Source organism: Balaenoptera borealis (assembly GCF_965194805.1).
Source record: "Balaenoptera borealis genome assembly, chromosome: 4".
Taxonomy (NCBI): domain Eukaryota; kingdom Metazoa; phylum Chordata; class Mammalia; order Artiodactyla; family Balaenopteridae; genus Balaenoptera; species Balaenoptera borealis.
In genome coordinates, this window is record NC_138861.1 from 49322513 (window position 1) to 49337265 (window position 14753).

The 14753-nt window shown below is 36.0% G+C and overlaps 1 protein-coding gene across 5 annotated transcripts in view; it reads right to left on the reverse strand.

Annotated features, from left to right (window-relative positions):
- Positions 1 to 14753, reverse strand: part of ARHGAP24 (Rho GTPase activating protein 24) — a 518667-nt gene that overhangs the window by 11217 nt on the left and 492697 nt on the right. The gene's annotated exons all lie outside the window — the stretch shown is intronic.

Consider the following 14753-nt stretch of genomic DNA (forward strand, 5'->3'; position numbering starts at 1 on the left):
AGGGTGAAATATGATACCTCATCTTCTCACTCCAAATCATGTACTTCTCCAACTATATTTCAGCTGTTGGATTTATTTATTTACTTATTTATTTATTATTGGAGTAAAATTGCTTTACAATGTTGTTAGTTTCTGCTGTACAATGAAGTGAATCAGCTATATGTATACCCTTCCTCTTGGACCTCCCCCCCACCCCCACCATGCCACCCATCTAAGTCATCACAGAGCACCGAACTGAGCTCCCTGTGCTATACAGCAGGTTCCTGCTAGCTATCTATTTTACGTAGTGTATTTATCTCAAACCTAATCTCCCAATTCGTCCCACCCTCCCCTTCCCCCCCATGTCCATATGTCCATTCTCTATGTCTGCATCTCTATTCCTGCCCTACAAATAGGTTCATCTGTACCATTTTTCTAGATTCCACATATATGCATTAATATACGATATTTGTTTTTCTCTTTCTGGCTTACTTCACTCTGTCTGACAGACCCTAGGTCCATCCACATCTCTACAAATGACCCAATTTCGTCCCTTTTTATGGCTGAGTAATATTCCATTGTTATATGTACCACATTTTCTTTTTCCATTCATCTACTGTTGGACATTTAGGTTGTTTCCATGTCCTGGCTATTGTAAATAGTGCTGCAGTGAACACTGGGGTACATGTGTCCTTTTGAATTATGGTTTTCTCATGGTATATGCCCAGTAGTGGGATTGCTGGGTCACATGGTAGCTCTCTTTTTAGTTTTTTAAGGAACCTCCATACTGTTCTCCATAGTGGCTCTATCAATTTACATTCCCACCAACAGTGCAAAAGGGTTCCCTTTTCTCCACACCCTCTCCAGCATTTATTGTTTGTAGATTGTTTGATGATGGCCTCCTGACCGGTGTGAGGTGATACCTCATGGTAGTTTTTATTTGCTGCACTAATAATTATTTGCATCACTAATAATTAGTGATGTTGAGCATCTTTTCATGTGCCTCTTGGCCATCTGTATGTCTTCTTTGGTGAAATGTCTATTTAGGTCTTCTGCCCCTTTTTTAATTGGGTTTTTTGTTTTTTTGATGTTGAGCTCCATGAACTGTTTATATATTTTGGAGATTACTCCTTTGTCCATTGCTTCATTTGCAAATATTTTCTCCCATTCTGAGGGTTATCTTTTCATCTTGTTTATGGTTTTCTTTGCTGTGCTAAAACTTTTAAGTTTAATTAGGTCCTACTTGTTTATTTTTGTTTTTATTTTCATTACTCTAGGAGGTGGGTCAAAAAAGATCTTGCTGTGGTTTATGTCAAAGAGTGCTTTTCTTATGTTTTCCTCTAAGAATTTTATAGTGTCTGGTCTTATATTTAGGTTTGTAATCTATTTGGAGTTTATTTTTATGTATGATGTTAGATATCACAAAAATAGAAAATTACAGACCAATATCACTGATGAACATAGATGCAAAAATCCTCAACAAAAAACTAGCAAATAGAATCCAACAACAAATTAAAAAGATCATACACCATGATCAAGTGGAATTTATCCCAGGAATGTAAGGATTTTTCAATATATGCAAATCAATCAATGTGATACACCATATTAACAAATCAGGGACTAAAAACCATACGATCATCTCAATAGATGTAGAAAAAGCTTTTGACAAAATTCAACACCCAAAAGCACAGGAGGTCAACTCGATGCTTTGTGACGACCTAGAGGGGTGGGATAGGGAGGGTGAGAGGAAGACGCAAGAGGGAGGGGATATGGGGATATATGTTATACATATAGCTGATTCACTTTGTTGTACAGCAGAAACTAACACAACATTGTAAAGCAATTATACTCAAATAAAGATGTTCAAAAAAAAGACTCTACAGAAAATGAGCATAGAGTGAACCTACCTCAACATAATAAAAGCCATATATGACAAACCCACAGCAAATACTCAATGGTGAAAAACTGAAAACATTTCCAATAAGATCATGAACAAGACAAGGATGTCCACTCTCACCCCTCTTATTCAACATAGTTTTGGAAGTCCTAGCCATGGCAATCAGAGAAGAGAAAGAAATAAAAGGGAATTCAGCACCACCAAACGAGCTTTACAACAAATGCTAAAGGAACTTCTCTAGGCAGGAAACACAAGAGAAGGAAAAGACCTACAATAACAAACACAAAACAATTAAGAAAATGGTAATAGGAACATATATATCGATAATTACCTTAAATGTAAATGGATTAAATGCCCCAACCAAAAGACATAGACTGGCTGAATGGATACAAAAACAAGACCTGTATATATGCTGTCTACAAGAGACCACTTCAGACCTAGGGACACATACAGACTGAAAGTGAGGGGAGGGAAAATGATATTCCATGCAAATGGAAATCAAAAGAAAGCTGGAGTAGCCATTCTCATATCAGACAAAATAGACTTTAACACAAAGACTATTACAAGACACAAAGAAGGACACTATATAATGATCAAGGGATCAATGCAAGAAGATATAACAATTGTAAATATTTCTGCACCCAACAGAGGAGCACCTCAATACATAAGGCAAATACTAACAGCCATAAAAGGGGAAATAGACAGTAACACAATCATAGTAGGGGACTTTAACACCCCACTTTCACCAGCGGACAGATCATCCAAAATGAAAATAAATAAGGAAACACAAGCTTTAAATGATACATTAAACAGGATGGAATTAATTGATATTTATAGGACTTCCATCCAAAAACAACAGAATAAACTTTCTTCCCAAGTGCTCATGGAACACTCTCCAGGATAGATCATATCTTGGGTCACAAATCAAGCCTTGGTAAATTTAAGAAACTTGAAATTGTATCAAGTATCTTTTCTGACCACAAAACTATGAGAGTAGATATCAATTACAGGAAAAAATCTGTAAAAAATACAAACAGATGAAGGCTAAATAATACACTATTTAATAACCAAGAGATCACAGAAGAAATCAAAGAGGAAATCAAAAAATACCTAGAAACAAATGACAATGGAGACACAACGACCCAAAACATATGGGATGCAGCAAAAGCAGTTCTAAGAGGGAAGTTTATAGCAATACAATCCTACCTTAAGAAACAGGAAACATCTCAAATAAACAAACTAAACTTGCACCTACAGCAATTAGAGAAAGAAGAACAAAAAAACCCCAACGTTAGCAGAAGGAAAGATATCATAAAGATCAGATCAGAAATAAATGAAAAAGAAATGAAGGAAACGATAGCAAAGATCAATAAAACTAAAAGCTGCTTCTTTGAGAAGATAAACAAAATTGATAAGCCATTAGCCAGACTCATCAAGAGAAAAAGGGAAAAGACTCAAACCAATAGAATTAGAAATGAAAAAGAAGTAACAACAGACACTGCAGAAATACAAAAGATCATGAGAGATTACTACAAGCAACTCTATGCCAATAAAATGGACAACCTGGAAGAAATGGACAAATTCTTAGAAATGCACAACCTTCCGAGACTGAACCAGGAAGAAATAGAAAATATGAACAGACCAATCACAAGCACTGAAATTGAAACTGTGATGAAAAATCTTCCAACAAACAAAAGCCCAGGACCAGTTGGCTTCACAGGTGAATTCTACCAAACATTTAGAGAAGAGCTAACACCTATCCGTCTCAAACTCTTCCAAAATATAGCAGAGGGAGGAACACTCCCAAACTCATTGTACGAGGCAACCATCACCCTGATACCAAAACAAGAAAAAAGATGTCACAAAGAAAGAAAACTACAGGCTAATATCACTGATGAACAGAGATGCAAAAATCCTCAACAAAATACTAGCAAACAGAATCCAACAGCACATTAAAAGGATCATACACCATGATCAAGTGGGGTTTATTCCAGGAATGCAAGCATTCTTCAATATACGCAAATCAATCAATGTGATACACCATATTAACAAATTGAAGGAGAAAAACCATATGATCATCTCAATTGATGCAGAGAAAACTTTTGACAAAATTCAATGCCCATTTATGATAAAAACCCTGCAGAAAGTAGGCATAGAGGGAACTTTCTTGGACAAAAAAAAGGCCATATATGACAAACCCACAGGCAACATTGTCCTCAATGGTGAAAAACTGAAACCATTTCCACTAAGATCAGGAACAAGACAAGGTTGCCCACTCTCACCACTATTATTCAACATAGTTTTGGAAGTTTGAGCCACAGCAATCAGAGAAGAAAAAGAAATAAAAGTAATCCAAATCGGAAAAGAAGAAGTAAGGCTGTCACTGTTTGCAGATGACATGATACTATACATAAAGAATCCTAAAGATGCTACCAGAAAATTACTAGAGCTAATCAATGAATTTGGTAAAGTAGCAGGATAGAAAGTTAATGCACAGAAATCTCTGGCATTCCTATACACTGATGATGAAAACTCTGAAAGTGAAATTAAGAAAACACTCCCATTTACCATTGCAACAAAAAGAATAAAATATCTAGGAATAAACCTACCTAAGGAGACAAAAGACCTGTATGCAGAAAATTATAAGACACTGATGCAAGAAATTAAAGATGATACAAATAGATGGAGAGATATACCATGTTCTTGGATTGGAAGAATCAACATTGTAAAAATGACTCTACTACCCAAAGCAATCTACAGGTTCAATGCAATCCCTATCAAACTACCACTGGCAGTTTTCACAGAACTAGAACAAAAAATTTCACAATTTGTATGGAAACACAAAAGACTCCGAATAGCCAAAGCAATGTTGAGAACGAAAAATGGAGCTGGAGGAATCAGGCTCCCTGACTTCAGATTATACTGCAAAGCTACAGTAATCAAGATAGTATGGTACTGGCACAAAAACAGAAATATAGATCAATGGAACAGGATAGAAGGCCCAGAGATAAACCCACGCATATATGGTCACCTTATCTTTTATAAAGGAGGCAAGAATATACAGTGGAGAAAAGACAGCCTCTTCAATAAGTGGTGCTGGGAAAACTGGAGAGCTACATGTAAAAGTATGAAATTAGAACCCTCCCTAACACCATACACAAAAATCAACTCAAAATGGATTAAAGACCTGAATGTAAAGCCAGACACTATCAAACTCTTAGAGGAAAACATAGGCAGAACACTCTATGACATAAAACACAGCAAGATCCTTTTTGACCCACCTCCTAGAGAAATGGAAATAAAAACAAAAATAAACAAATGAGACCTAATGAAACTTAAAAGCTTTTGCACAGCAAAGGAAACCATAAACAAGATGAAAAGACAACCCTGAGAATGGGAAAAAATATTGCAAATGAAGCAACTGACAAAGGATTAATCTCCAAAATTTACAAGCAGCTCATGCAGCTCAATATCAAAAAAACAAACAATTCTCTAAAATGGGCAGAAGACCTAAATAGACATTTCTCTAAAGAAGATATACAGATTGCCAACAAACACATGAAAGAATGCTCAGCATCATTAATCATTAGAGAAATGCAAATCAGAAGTACAATGAGATGTCACCTCACACTGGTCAGAATGGCCATCATCAAAAAAATCTACAAACAATAAATGCTGGAGAGGGTGTGGGGAAGAGGGAACCCTCTTGCACTGCTGGTGGGAATGTACACTGATACAGCCACTATGGAGAACAGTATGAAGGTTCCTTAAAAAACTAAAAATAGAACTACCATACGACCCAGCAATCCCACTACTGGGCATATACCCTGAGAAAACCATAATTCAAAAAGATACATGTCCCACAATGTTCATTGCAGCACTATTTACAATCGCCAGGACATGGAAGCAACCTAAGTGTCCATCGACAGATGAATGGATAAAGAAGATGTGGCCCATATATACAATGGAATATTACTCAGCCATATAAAGAAATGAAATTGAGTTATTTGTAGTGAGGTGGATGGACCTAGAGTCTGTCATACAGAGTGAAGTAAGCCAGAAAGAGAAAAACAGATACCGTATGCTAACACATATATATGGAATCTAAAAAAAAAAAAATGGTTATGAAGAACCTAGGGGCAGGATGAGAATAAAGATGCAGACCTACTAGAGAATGGACTTGAGGACACTGGGAGGGGGAATGGTAGGCTGGGATGAAGTGAGAGAGTGGCATGGACTTATATATACTACCAAATGTAAAATAGATAGGTAGTGGGAAGCAGCTGCATAGCACAGGGAGATCAGCTCCGTGCTTTGTGACTACCTAGAGGGGTGGGATAGGGAGGGTGGGAGGGAGGGAGACACAAGAGGGAAGAAATATGGGGATATATGTAAATGTATAGTTGATTCACTTTGTTATAAAGCAGAAACTAACACACCATTGTAAAGCAATTATATTCCAATAAAGATGTTAAAAAAAAAAGAAATAAAAGGAATGCAAATTGGAGAAGAAGAAGTACAACAGTTACAGTTTGCAGATGACATGATACTATACATAGAGAACCCTAAAGATGCCACCAGAAAACTACTAGAGCTAATCAATGAATTTGGTGAAATTGCAGGATACAAAATTAATGCACAGAAATCTCTGGCATTCCTATACACTAACAATGAAAAATCAGAAAGAGAACTTAGGAAACAATCCCATTTACCATTGCAACAAAAAGAATAAAATACCTAGGGATAAACCTACCTTAGGAGGCAAAAGACTTGTACTCAGTAAACTATAAAACACTGATGAAAGAAATCAAAGATGACATGAACAGATGGAGAAATATACCACATTCTTGGATTGGAAGAATCAATATTGTGAAAATGACTATACTACCCAAAGCAATCTACAGATTCAATGCAATCCGTGTCAAACTACCAATGGCATTCTTCACAGAATTAGAACAAAAAATTTTACAATTTGTATGGAAACACAAAAGGCCCCAAATAGCCAAAGCAATCTTGAGAAAGAAAAATGGAGCTGGAGGAATCAGGCTACCTGACTTCAAACTATACTACGGTATAGTTTGGTATCGGTATAAAAACAGAGATATAGATCAATGGTACGGGATAGAAAGCCTAGAGATAAACTCACACACACGTAGTCACCTAATTTATGACAAAGGAGCCAAGAATATACAATGGAGAAAGAGACAGCCTCTTCAATAATTGGTGGTGGGATAACTGGACAGCTACATGTAAAAGAATGAAATTAGAACAGCTGCTGGATTTAAAACTGTAGTAATAATAAGTACACTTGGTGTTGTTCTAAATAAGAAACTAAATAAAAGACAACTATCTACTGAATCATCAATTATGATGGAGTTGTGGAATAAAAAAGACTGAATGAAATTAATGGTATTATATATCTATCTTTTCTCTTTTAGTAACTTCTAAATTTGTCATCCTATTTTCAATGCATGTGGCAGTGAATCTGAAGAAAAGATTTTAGCATCTTTAAAATGACTGTCAACACTGACATCATCATGTACTGTGTTTGAAGACAACTGTTTCACTATTTGCCCATATGACGGATATACTTTCAAACGTTAGCAGCCTCTGTTATATATGGCTCTGTCTACTACTTTGGGAAAATAGAGCTTTCCTCATCACTGGAATATTAACATTTGAAACATCACTGCTTTTTTTTTTTACATATTAATATAAACAATGTATTTATATATTTTAAAACAATCAAAGTAGGGAGAAGAGGTGCACTGTTCACATTTTTGCAAATACTTTTAATATTTTTAAGACTGACTTGTAGAAGATAACTGGATTTAATATTTTTAAGACTGGCTTGTAGAAGATAACTGGATTCTCATATCAGTTATGTATCAATTTAGAAACATCACTGCTTTTTATCACAGTTGTGAACTGTGTGGGGCATTTAATTAATTGAAGAGAGATATCCTCGAGGTCTCCATGATGAAATATGTGAACAACTATGCCAGTGTATACCTGCCACGATTATAGAGTGAGTGTCAGATCCCTAGAGATTTAGAAATATATTTCTATTACCTTGGAAGGCTTTGTTTTCATCTAGTTTCCAGAATAGTAAATGGCAATCATTTCTTGCAAAGGGACGTCCTTTCAATTTTTATAGCTATTTAGGACAGACTAGCCTGGTAGTAATAATGATGTATGTGTCATTATATACACTATCTTTTTTTCCTTCTTATTCTCCCCTCTCTGTCATTCTCTTCCTTAGAATGCTAATAAGAAACATGAAGCCGAAATAAATGAGGTCAGAGTGGTTATAATCACCTGTCTATTCTGAAGAGTCCAAGCAGATTTAGGAGTCCCACTGGACTACATGTTCCAACAATTCCCCAGGCTCATATAATTTTATACAGGTTGAATTTAAATACCATATTATGGGGTACTTTTTTTCATAAGAACTGGATAAGAATTCAATTTTCCTTTGAAGGTACCTAGGCACTTTATTTGTTTTTTTTTTTTTTTTTATACTGCAGTTTCTTATTAGGCATCAATTTTATACACATCAGTGTATACATGTCAATCCCAATCGCCCAATTCAGCACACCACCATCCCCACCCCACCGCAGTTTTCCCCCCTTGGTGTCCATATGTCCATTCTCTACATCTGTGTCTCAACTTCTGCCCTGCAAACTGGCTCATCTGTACCATTTTTCTAGGTTCCACATACATGCATTAATATACGATATTTGTTTTTCTCTTTCTGACTTACTTCACTCTGTATGACAGTCTCTAGATCCATCCACGTCTCAACAAATGACTCAATTTCATTCCTTTTTATGGCTGAGTAATATTCCATTGTATATATGTACCACAACTTCTTTATCCATTCGTCTGTTGATGGGCATTTAGGTTGCTTCCATGACCTGGCTATTGTAAATAGTGCTGCAATGAACATTCGGGTGCATGTGTCTTTTTGAATTATGGTTTTCTTTGGGTATATGCCCAGTAGTGGGATTGCTGGGTCATATGGTAATTCTATTTTTAGTTTTTTAAGGAACCTCCATATTGTTCTCCATAGTGGCTGTATCAATTTACATTCCCACCAACAGTGCAAGAGGTTTCCCTTTTCTCCACACCCTCACCAGCATTTGTTGTTTGTAGATTTTCTGATGATGCCCATTCTAACAGGAGTGAGGTGATACCTCATTGTAGTTTTGATTTGCATTTCTCTAATAATTAGTGATGTTGAGCATCTTTTCATGTGCTTCGTGGCCGTCTGTATGTCTTCTTTGGAGAAATGTCTATTTAGGTCTTCTGCCCATTTTTGGATTGGGGTGTTTGTTTCTTTAATATTGAGCTGAATGAGCTGTTTATATATTTTGGAGATTAATCCTTTGTCCGTTGATTCATTTGCAAATATTTTCTCCCATTCTGAGTGTTGTCTTTTCGTCTTGTTTATGGTTTCCTTTGCTGTGCAAAAGCTTTGAAGTTTCATTAGGTCCCACTTGTTTATTTTTGTTTTTATTTCCATTACTCTAGGAGGTGGATCAAAAAAGATCTTGCTGTGATTTATGTCAAAGAGTGTTCTTCCTATGTTTTCCTCTAAGAGTTTTATAGTGTCCAGTCTTATATTTAGGTCTCTAATCCATTTTGAGTTTATTTTTGTGTATGGTGTTAGGGAGTATTCTAATTTCATTCTTTTACATGTAGCTGTCCAGTTTTCCCAGCACCACTTATTGAAGAGACTGTCTTTTCTCCATTGTATATCTTTGCCTCCTTTGTCATAGATTACTTGACCATAGGTGCGTGGGTTAATCTCTGGGCTTTCTATCTTGTTCCATTGATCTATGTTTCTGTTTTTGTGCCAGTACCATATTGTCTTGATTACTGTAGCTTTGTAGTATAGTCTGAAGTCAGGTAGTCTGATTCCTCCAGCTCCATTTTTTTGCCTCAAGACTGCTTTGGCTATTCGGGGTCTTTTGTGTCTCCATACAAATTTTAAGATGATTTGTTCTAGCTCCGTAAAAAATGCCATTGGTAATTTGATAGGGATTGCATTGAATCTGTAGATTGCTTTGGGTAGTACACTCATTTTCACAATGTTGATTCTTCCAATCCAAGAACATGGTATATCTCTCCATCTGTTGGTATCATCTTTAATTTCTTTCATCAGTGTCTTATAGTTTTCTGCATACAGGTGTTTTGTCTCCCTAGGTAGGTTTATTCCTAGGTATTTTATTCTTTTTGTTGCAATGGTAAATGGGAGTGTTTCCATAATTTCTCTTTCAGATTTTTCATCATTAGTGTATAGGAATGCAAGAGATTTCTGTGCATTCATTTTGTATCCTGCAACTTTACCATATTCATTAATTAGCTCTAGCAGTTTTCTGGTGGCAGTTTTAGGATTCTCTATGTATAGTATCATGTCATCCGCAAACAGTGACAGTTTTACTTCTTCTTTTCCGATTTGTATTCCTTTTATTTCTTTTTCTTCTCTGATTGCCGTGGCTAGGACTTCCAGAACTATGTTGAATAATAGTGGTGAGAGTGGACATCCTTGTCTCGTTCCTGATCTTAGAGGAAATGCTTTCAGTTTTTCACCATTGAGAATGATGTTTGCTGTGGGTTTGTCATATATGGCCTTTATTATGTTGAGGTAGGTTCCCTCTATGCCCACTTTCTGGAGAGTTTTTATCAGAAATGGGTGTTGAATTTTGTCAAAAGCTTTTTCTGCATCTATTGAGATGATCATATGGTTTTTATTCTTCAATTTGTTAATATGGTGTATCACATTGATTGATTTGCATTTATTGAAGAATCCTTGCATCCCTGGGATAAATCCCACTTGATCGTGGTGTATGATCCTTTTAATGTGTTGTTGGATTCTGTTTGCTAGTATTTTGTTGAGGATTTTTGCATCTATATTCATCAGTGATATTGGTCTGTAATTTTCTTTTTTTGTAGTGTCTTTGTCTGGTTTTGGTATCAGGGTGATGGTGGCCTCATAGAATGAGTTTGGGAGTGTTCCTTCCTCTGCAATTTTTTGGAAGAGTTTGAGAAGGATGGGTATTAGCTCTTCTCTAAATGTTTGATAGAATTCACCTGTGAAGTCATCTGGTCCTGGACTTTTGTTTGTTGGAAGATTTTTAATCACAGTTTCAATTTCATTACTTGTGATTGGTCTGTTCATATTTTCTGTTTCTTCCTGGTTCAGTCTTGGAAGGTTATACCTTTCTAAGAATTTGTCCATTTCTTCCAGGTTGTCCATTTTATTGGCATAAAGTTGCTTGTAGTAGTCTCTTAGGATGCTTTGTATTTCTGCGGTGTCTGTTGTAACTTCTCCTTTTTCATTTCTGATTTTATTGATTTGAGTCCTCTCCCTCTTTTTCTTGATGAGTCTGGCTAATGGCTTATCAATTTTGTTTATCTTCTCAAAGAACCAACTTTTAGTTTTATTGATCTTTGCTATTGTTTTCTTTGTTTCTATTTCATTTATTTCTGCTCTGATCTTTATGATTTCTTTCCTTCTGCTAACTTTGGGTTTTGTTTGTTCTTCTTTCTCTAGTTTCTTTAGGTGTAAGGTTAGATTGTTTACTTGAGATTTTTCTTGTTTCTTTAGGTAGGCTTGTATAGCTATAAACTTCCCTCTTAGAACTGCTTTTGCTGCAGCCCATAGGTTTTGGGTCGTCGTGTTTTCATTGTCATTTGTCTCTAGGTATTTTTTTATTTCCTCTTTGATTTCTTCAGTGATCTCCTGGTTATTTAGTAACGTATTGTTTAGCCTCCATGTGTTTGTCTTTTTTACGTTTTTTTCCCTGTAATTCATTTCTAATCTCATAGCGTTGTGGTCAGAAAAGATGCTTGGTCAGAAAAGATGCTTGATATGATTTCAATTTTCTTAAATTTACTGAGGCTTGATTTGTGACCCAAGATGTGATCTATCCTGGAGAATCTTCCGTGCGCACTTGAGAAGAACGTGTAATCTGCTGTTTTTGGATGGAATGTCCTATAAATATCAATTAAATCTATCTGGTCTATTGTGTCATTTAAAGCTTCTGTTTCCTTATTTATTTTCATTTTGGATGATCTGTCCATTGGTGTAAGTGAGGTGTTAAAGTCCCCCACTATTACTGTGTTACTGTCGATTTCCTCTTTTATAGCTGTTAGCAGTTGCCTTATGTATTCTGGTGCTCCTATGTTGGGTGCATATATATTTATAATTGTTATATCTTCTTCTTGGATTGATCCCTGGATCATTATGTAGTGTCCTTCCTTGTCTCTTGTAACAGTCTTTATTTTAAAGTCTATTTTATCTGATATGAGTATAGCTACTCCAGCTTTCTTTTGATTTCCATTTGCATGGAATATCTTTTTCCATCCCCTCACTTTCAGTCTGTTTGTGTCCCTAGGTCTAAAGTGGGTCTCTTGTAGACAGCATATATATGGGTCTTGTTTTTGTATCCATTCAGTCAGTCTATGTCTTTTGCTTGGGGCATTTAATCCATTCACGTTTAAGGTAATTATCGATATGTATGTTCCTATGACCATTTTCTTAATTGTTTTGGGTTTGTTTTTGTAGGTCCTTTTCTTCTCTTGTGTTTCCAACTTAGAGAAGTTCCTTTAGCATTTGTTGTAGAGCTGGTTTGGTGGTGCTGAATTCTCTTAGCTTTTGCTTGTCTGTAAAGCTTTTGATTTCTCCATCAAATCTAAATGAGATCCTTGCCGGGTAGAGTAATCTTGGTTGTAGGTTCTTCTCTTTCATCACTTTAAGTACATCATGCCACTCCCTTCTGGCTTGCAGAGTTTCTGCTGAGAAATCAGCTGTTAACCTTATGGGAGTTCCCTTGTATGTTATTTGTCATTTTTCCCTTGCTGCTTTCAATAATTTTTCTTTGTCTTTAATTTTTGCCACTTTGATTACTATGTGTCTCGGCGTGTTTGGCCTTGGGTTTATTCTGTATGGGACTCTCTGTGCTTCCTGGACTTGGGTGGCTATTTCCTTTCCCATGTTAGGGAAGTTTTCGACTATAATCTCTTCAAATATTTTCTCTGGTCTTTACTCTCTCTCTTCTCCTTCTGGGACCCCTATAATGCGAATGTTGTTGCGTTTAATGTTGTCCCAGAGGTATCTTAGGCTGTCTTCATTTCTTTTCATTCTTTTTTCTTTAGTCTGTTCCGCAGCAGTGAATTCCACCATTCTGTCTTCCAGGTCACTTATCCATTCTTCTGCCTCAGTTATTCTGCTATTGATTCCTTCTAGTGTAGTTTTCATTTCAGTTATTGTATTGGTCATCTCTGTTTGTTTGTTCTTTAATTCTTCTAGGTCTTTGTTAATCATTTCTTGCATCTTCTCAATCTTTGCCTCCATTCTTATTCCGAGGTCCTGGATCATCTTCACTATCATTATTCTGAATTCTTTTTCTGGAAGGTTGCCTATCTCCACTTCATTTAGTTGTTTTTCTGGGGTCTTTTCTTGTTCCTTCATCTGGTACATAGCCCTCTGCCTTTTCATCTTCTCTATCTTTCTGTAACTGTGGTTTTTGGTCCACAGGCTGCAGGACTGTAGTTTTTCTTGCTTCTGCTGTCTGCCCTCTGGTGGTTGAGGCTATCTAAGAGGCTCGATGGGAGGCTCTGGTCTAGGCACTTTAAAATACATATGTATGGCAGCATTCTATTGAAATGTAGATTCAGTTTGTATTTTTTGCAATACCTTACCTTGTACATGTCTCATTTTGCACATGTACAAGATATCTGTGAGGTATATGATAAATTTGGACAAACGACAGTCCTTTAATCACCACCTAATCATTATATAGATAATTCCCTTGTGCCCCTTTGTAGCCAATCCCCTATCCATGGCAACCACTGATTTGCTTTCTGTCACTACAGTTTTTTCTTTTCTAGAATTTCACATAAATGCAATTATACAGTATGAAGTCTTTTGTGTCTAGGCATTATTCACTTAGCATAATGCTCTTGTCATTTATCCATATTGTTATCCATGTATCAGTAGTTCATTCTTTTTATTGCTGAGTAGAATTCTATTTCATGGATGTATCAAAATTTGTTTATCTATTCAATAATTGAAGGACAATTGATCATCTTCAGATTGGAGCTATTATGAATAAAGTTGACATAAACATTGACTATAAGTCTTAAGGGAACATATGTTTTCTTTTTTAGCACACTGCTTTATTTAATTTGGAAAAAATATCTTTAAATTGTGTTGGACTTTTTTTTGCTATACAGTTAGGTGTTTGAAGATAAGTTGGATTTTTTTTACACTTATAGGCTTTATTTTGATCCATGTCCTTTTGAATTGCATAGTTTCTAATGCGAAACCTTTAGAGCAATTTTAGGTTTTTAACAGTTTTAGATTCCATTGATGAACCAATATTGACACATTATTATTATTATTATTAACTAAAGTCCACAGTTTATATTATAAATCACTCTTTGTGAGATCTGGGTTTTGACAAATGCATAATATCATGTATCCACCATTACAGTATCATATAGAATAATGTTTCATGGCCCTAAAAATCCTTTGTGCTCCAACTCTTCCTCCTTTTCTTCCCCAAACCTCTATTGAATCATTAGTATTTCTTTTAAAAACTTTATATAGAGACTGTAACTTTTAACATTTTCACCAAGGTAATACCTTTCTGAGGGCTCGATACAATGTCTCAATGTCAGGGTTTTCTACTCTGGTTGTGGGAAACACAAATATTTCAAGCTTGCTGTGAGGCCCAGGAATGGCTCATACTACTGATTTCTGGTACTCTCCCCCAGAAAGTAGTGTAGAGTCCTCTCATGCAAGCATAAAGCAATTCTTAGGCAAAGACTTGAGGGATACCCTCTGCATATCTCTGAACAATCTCTA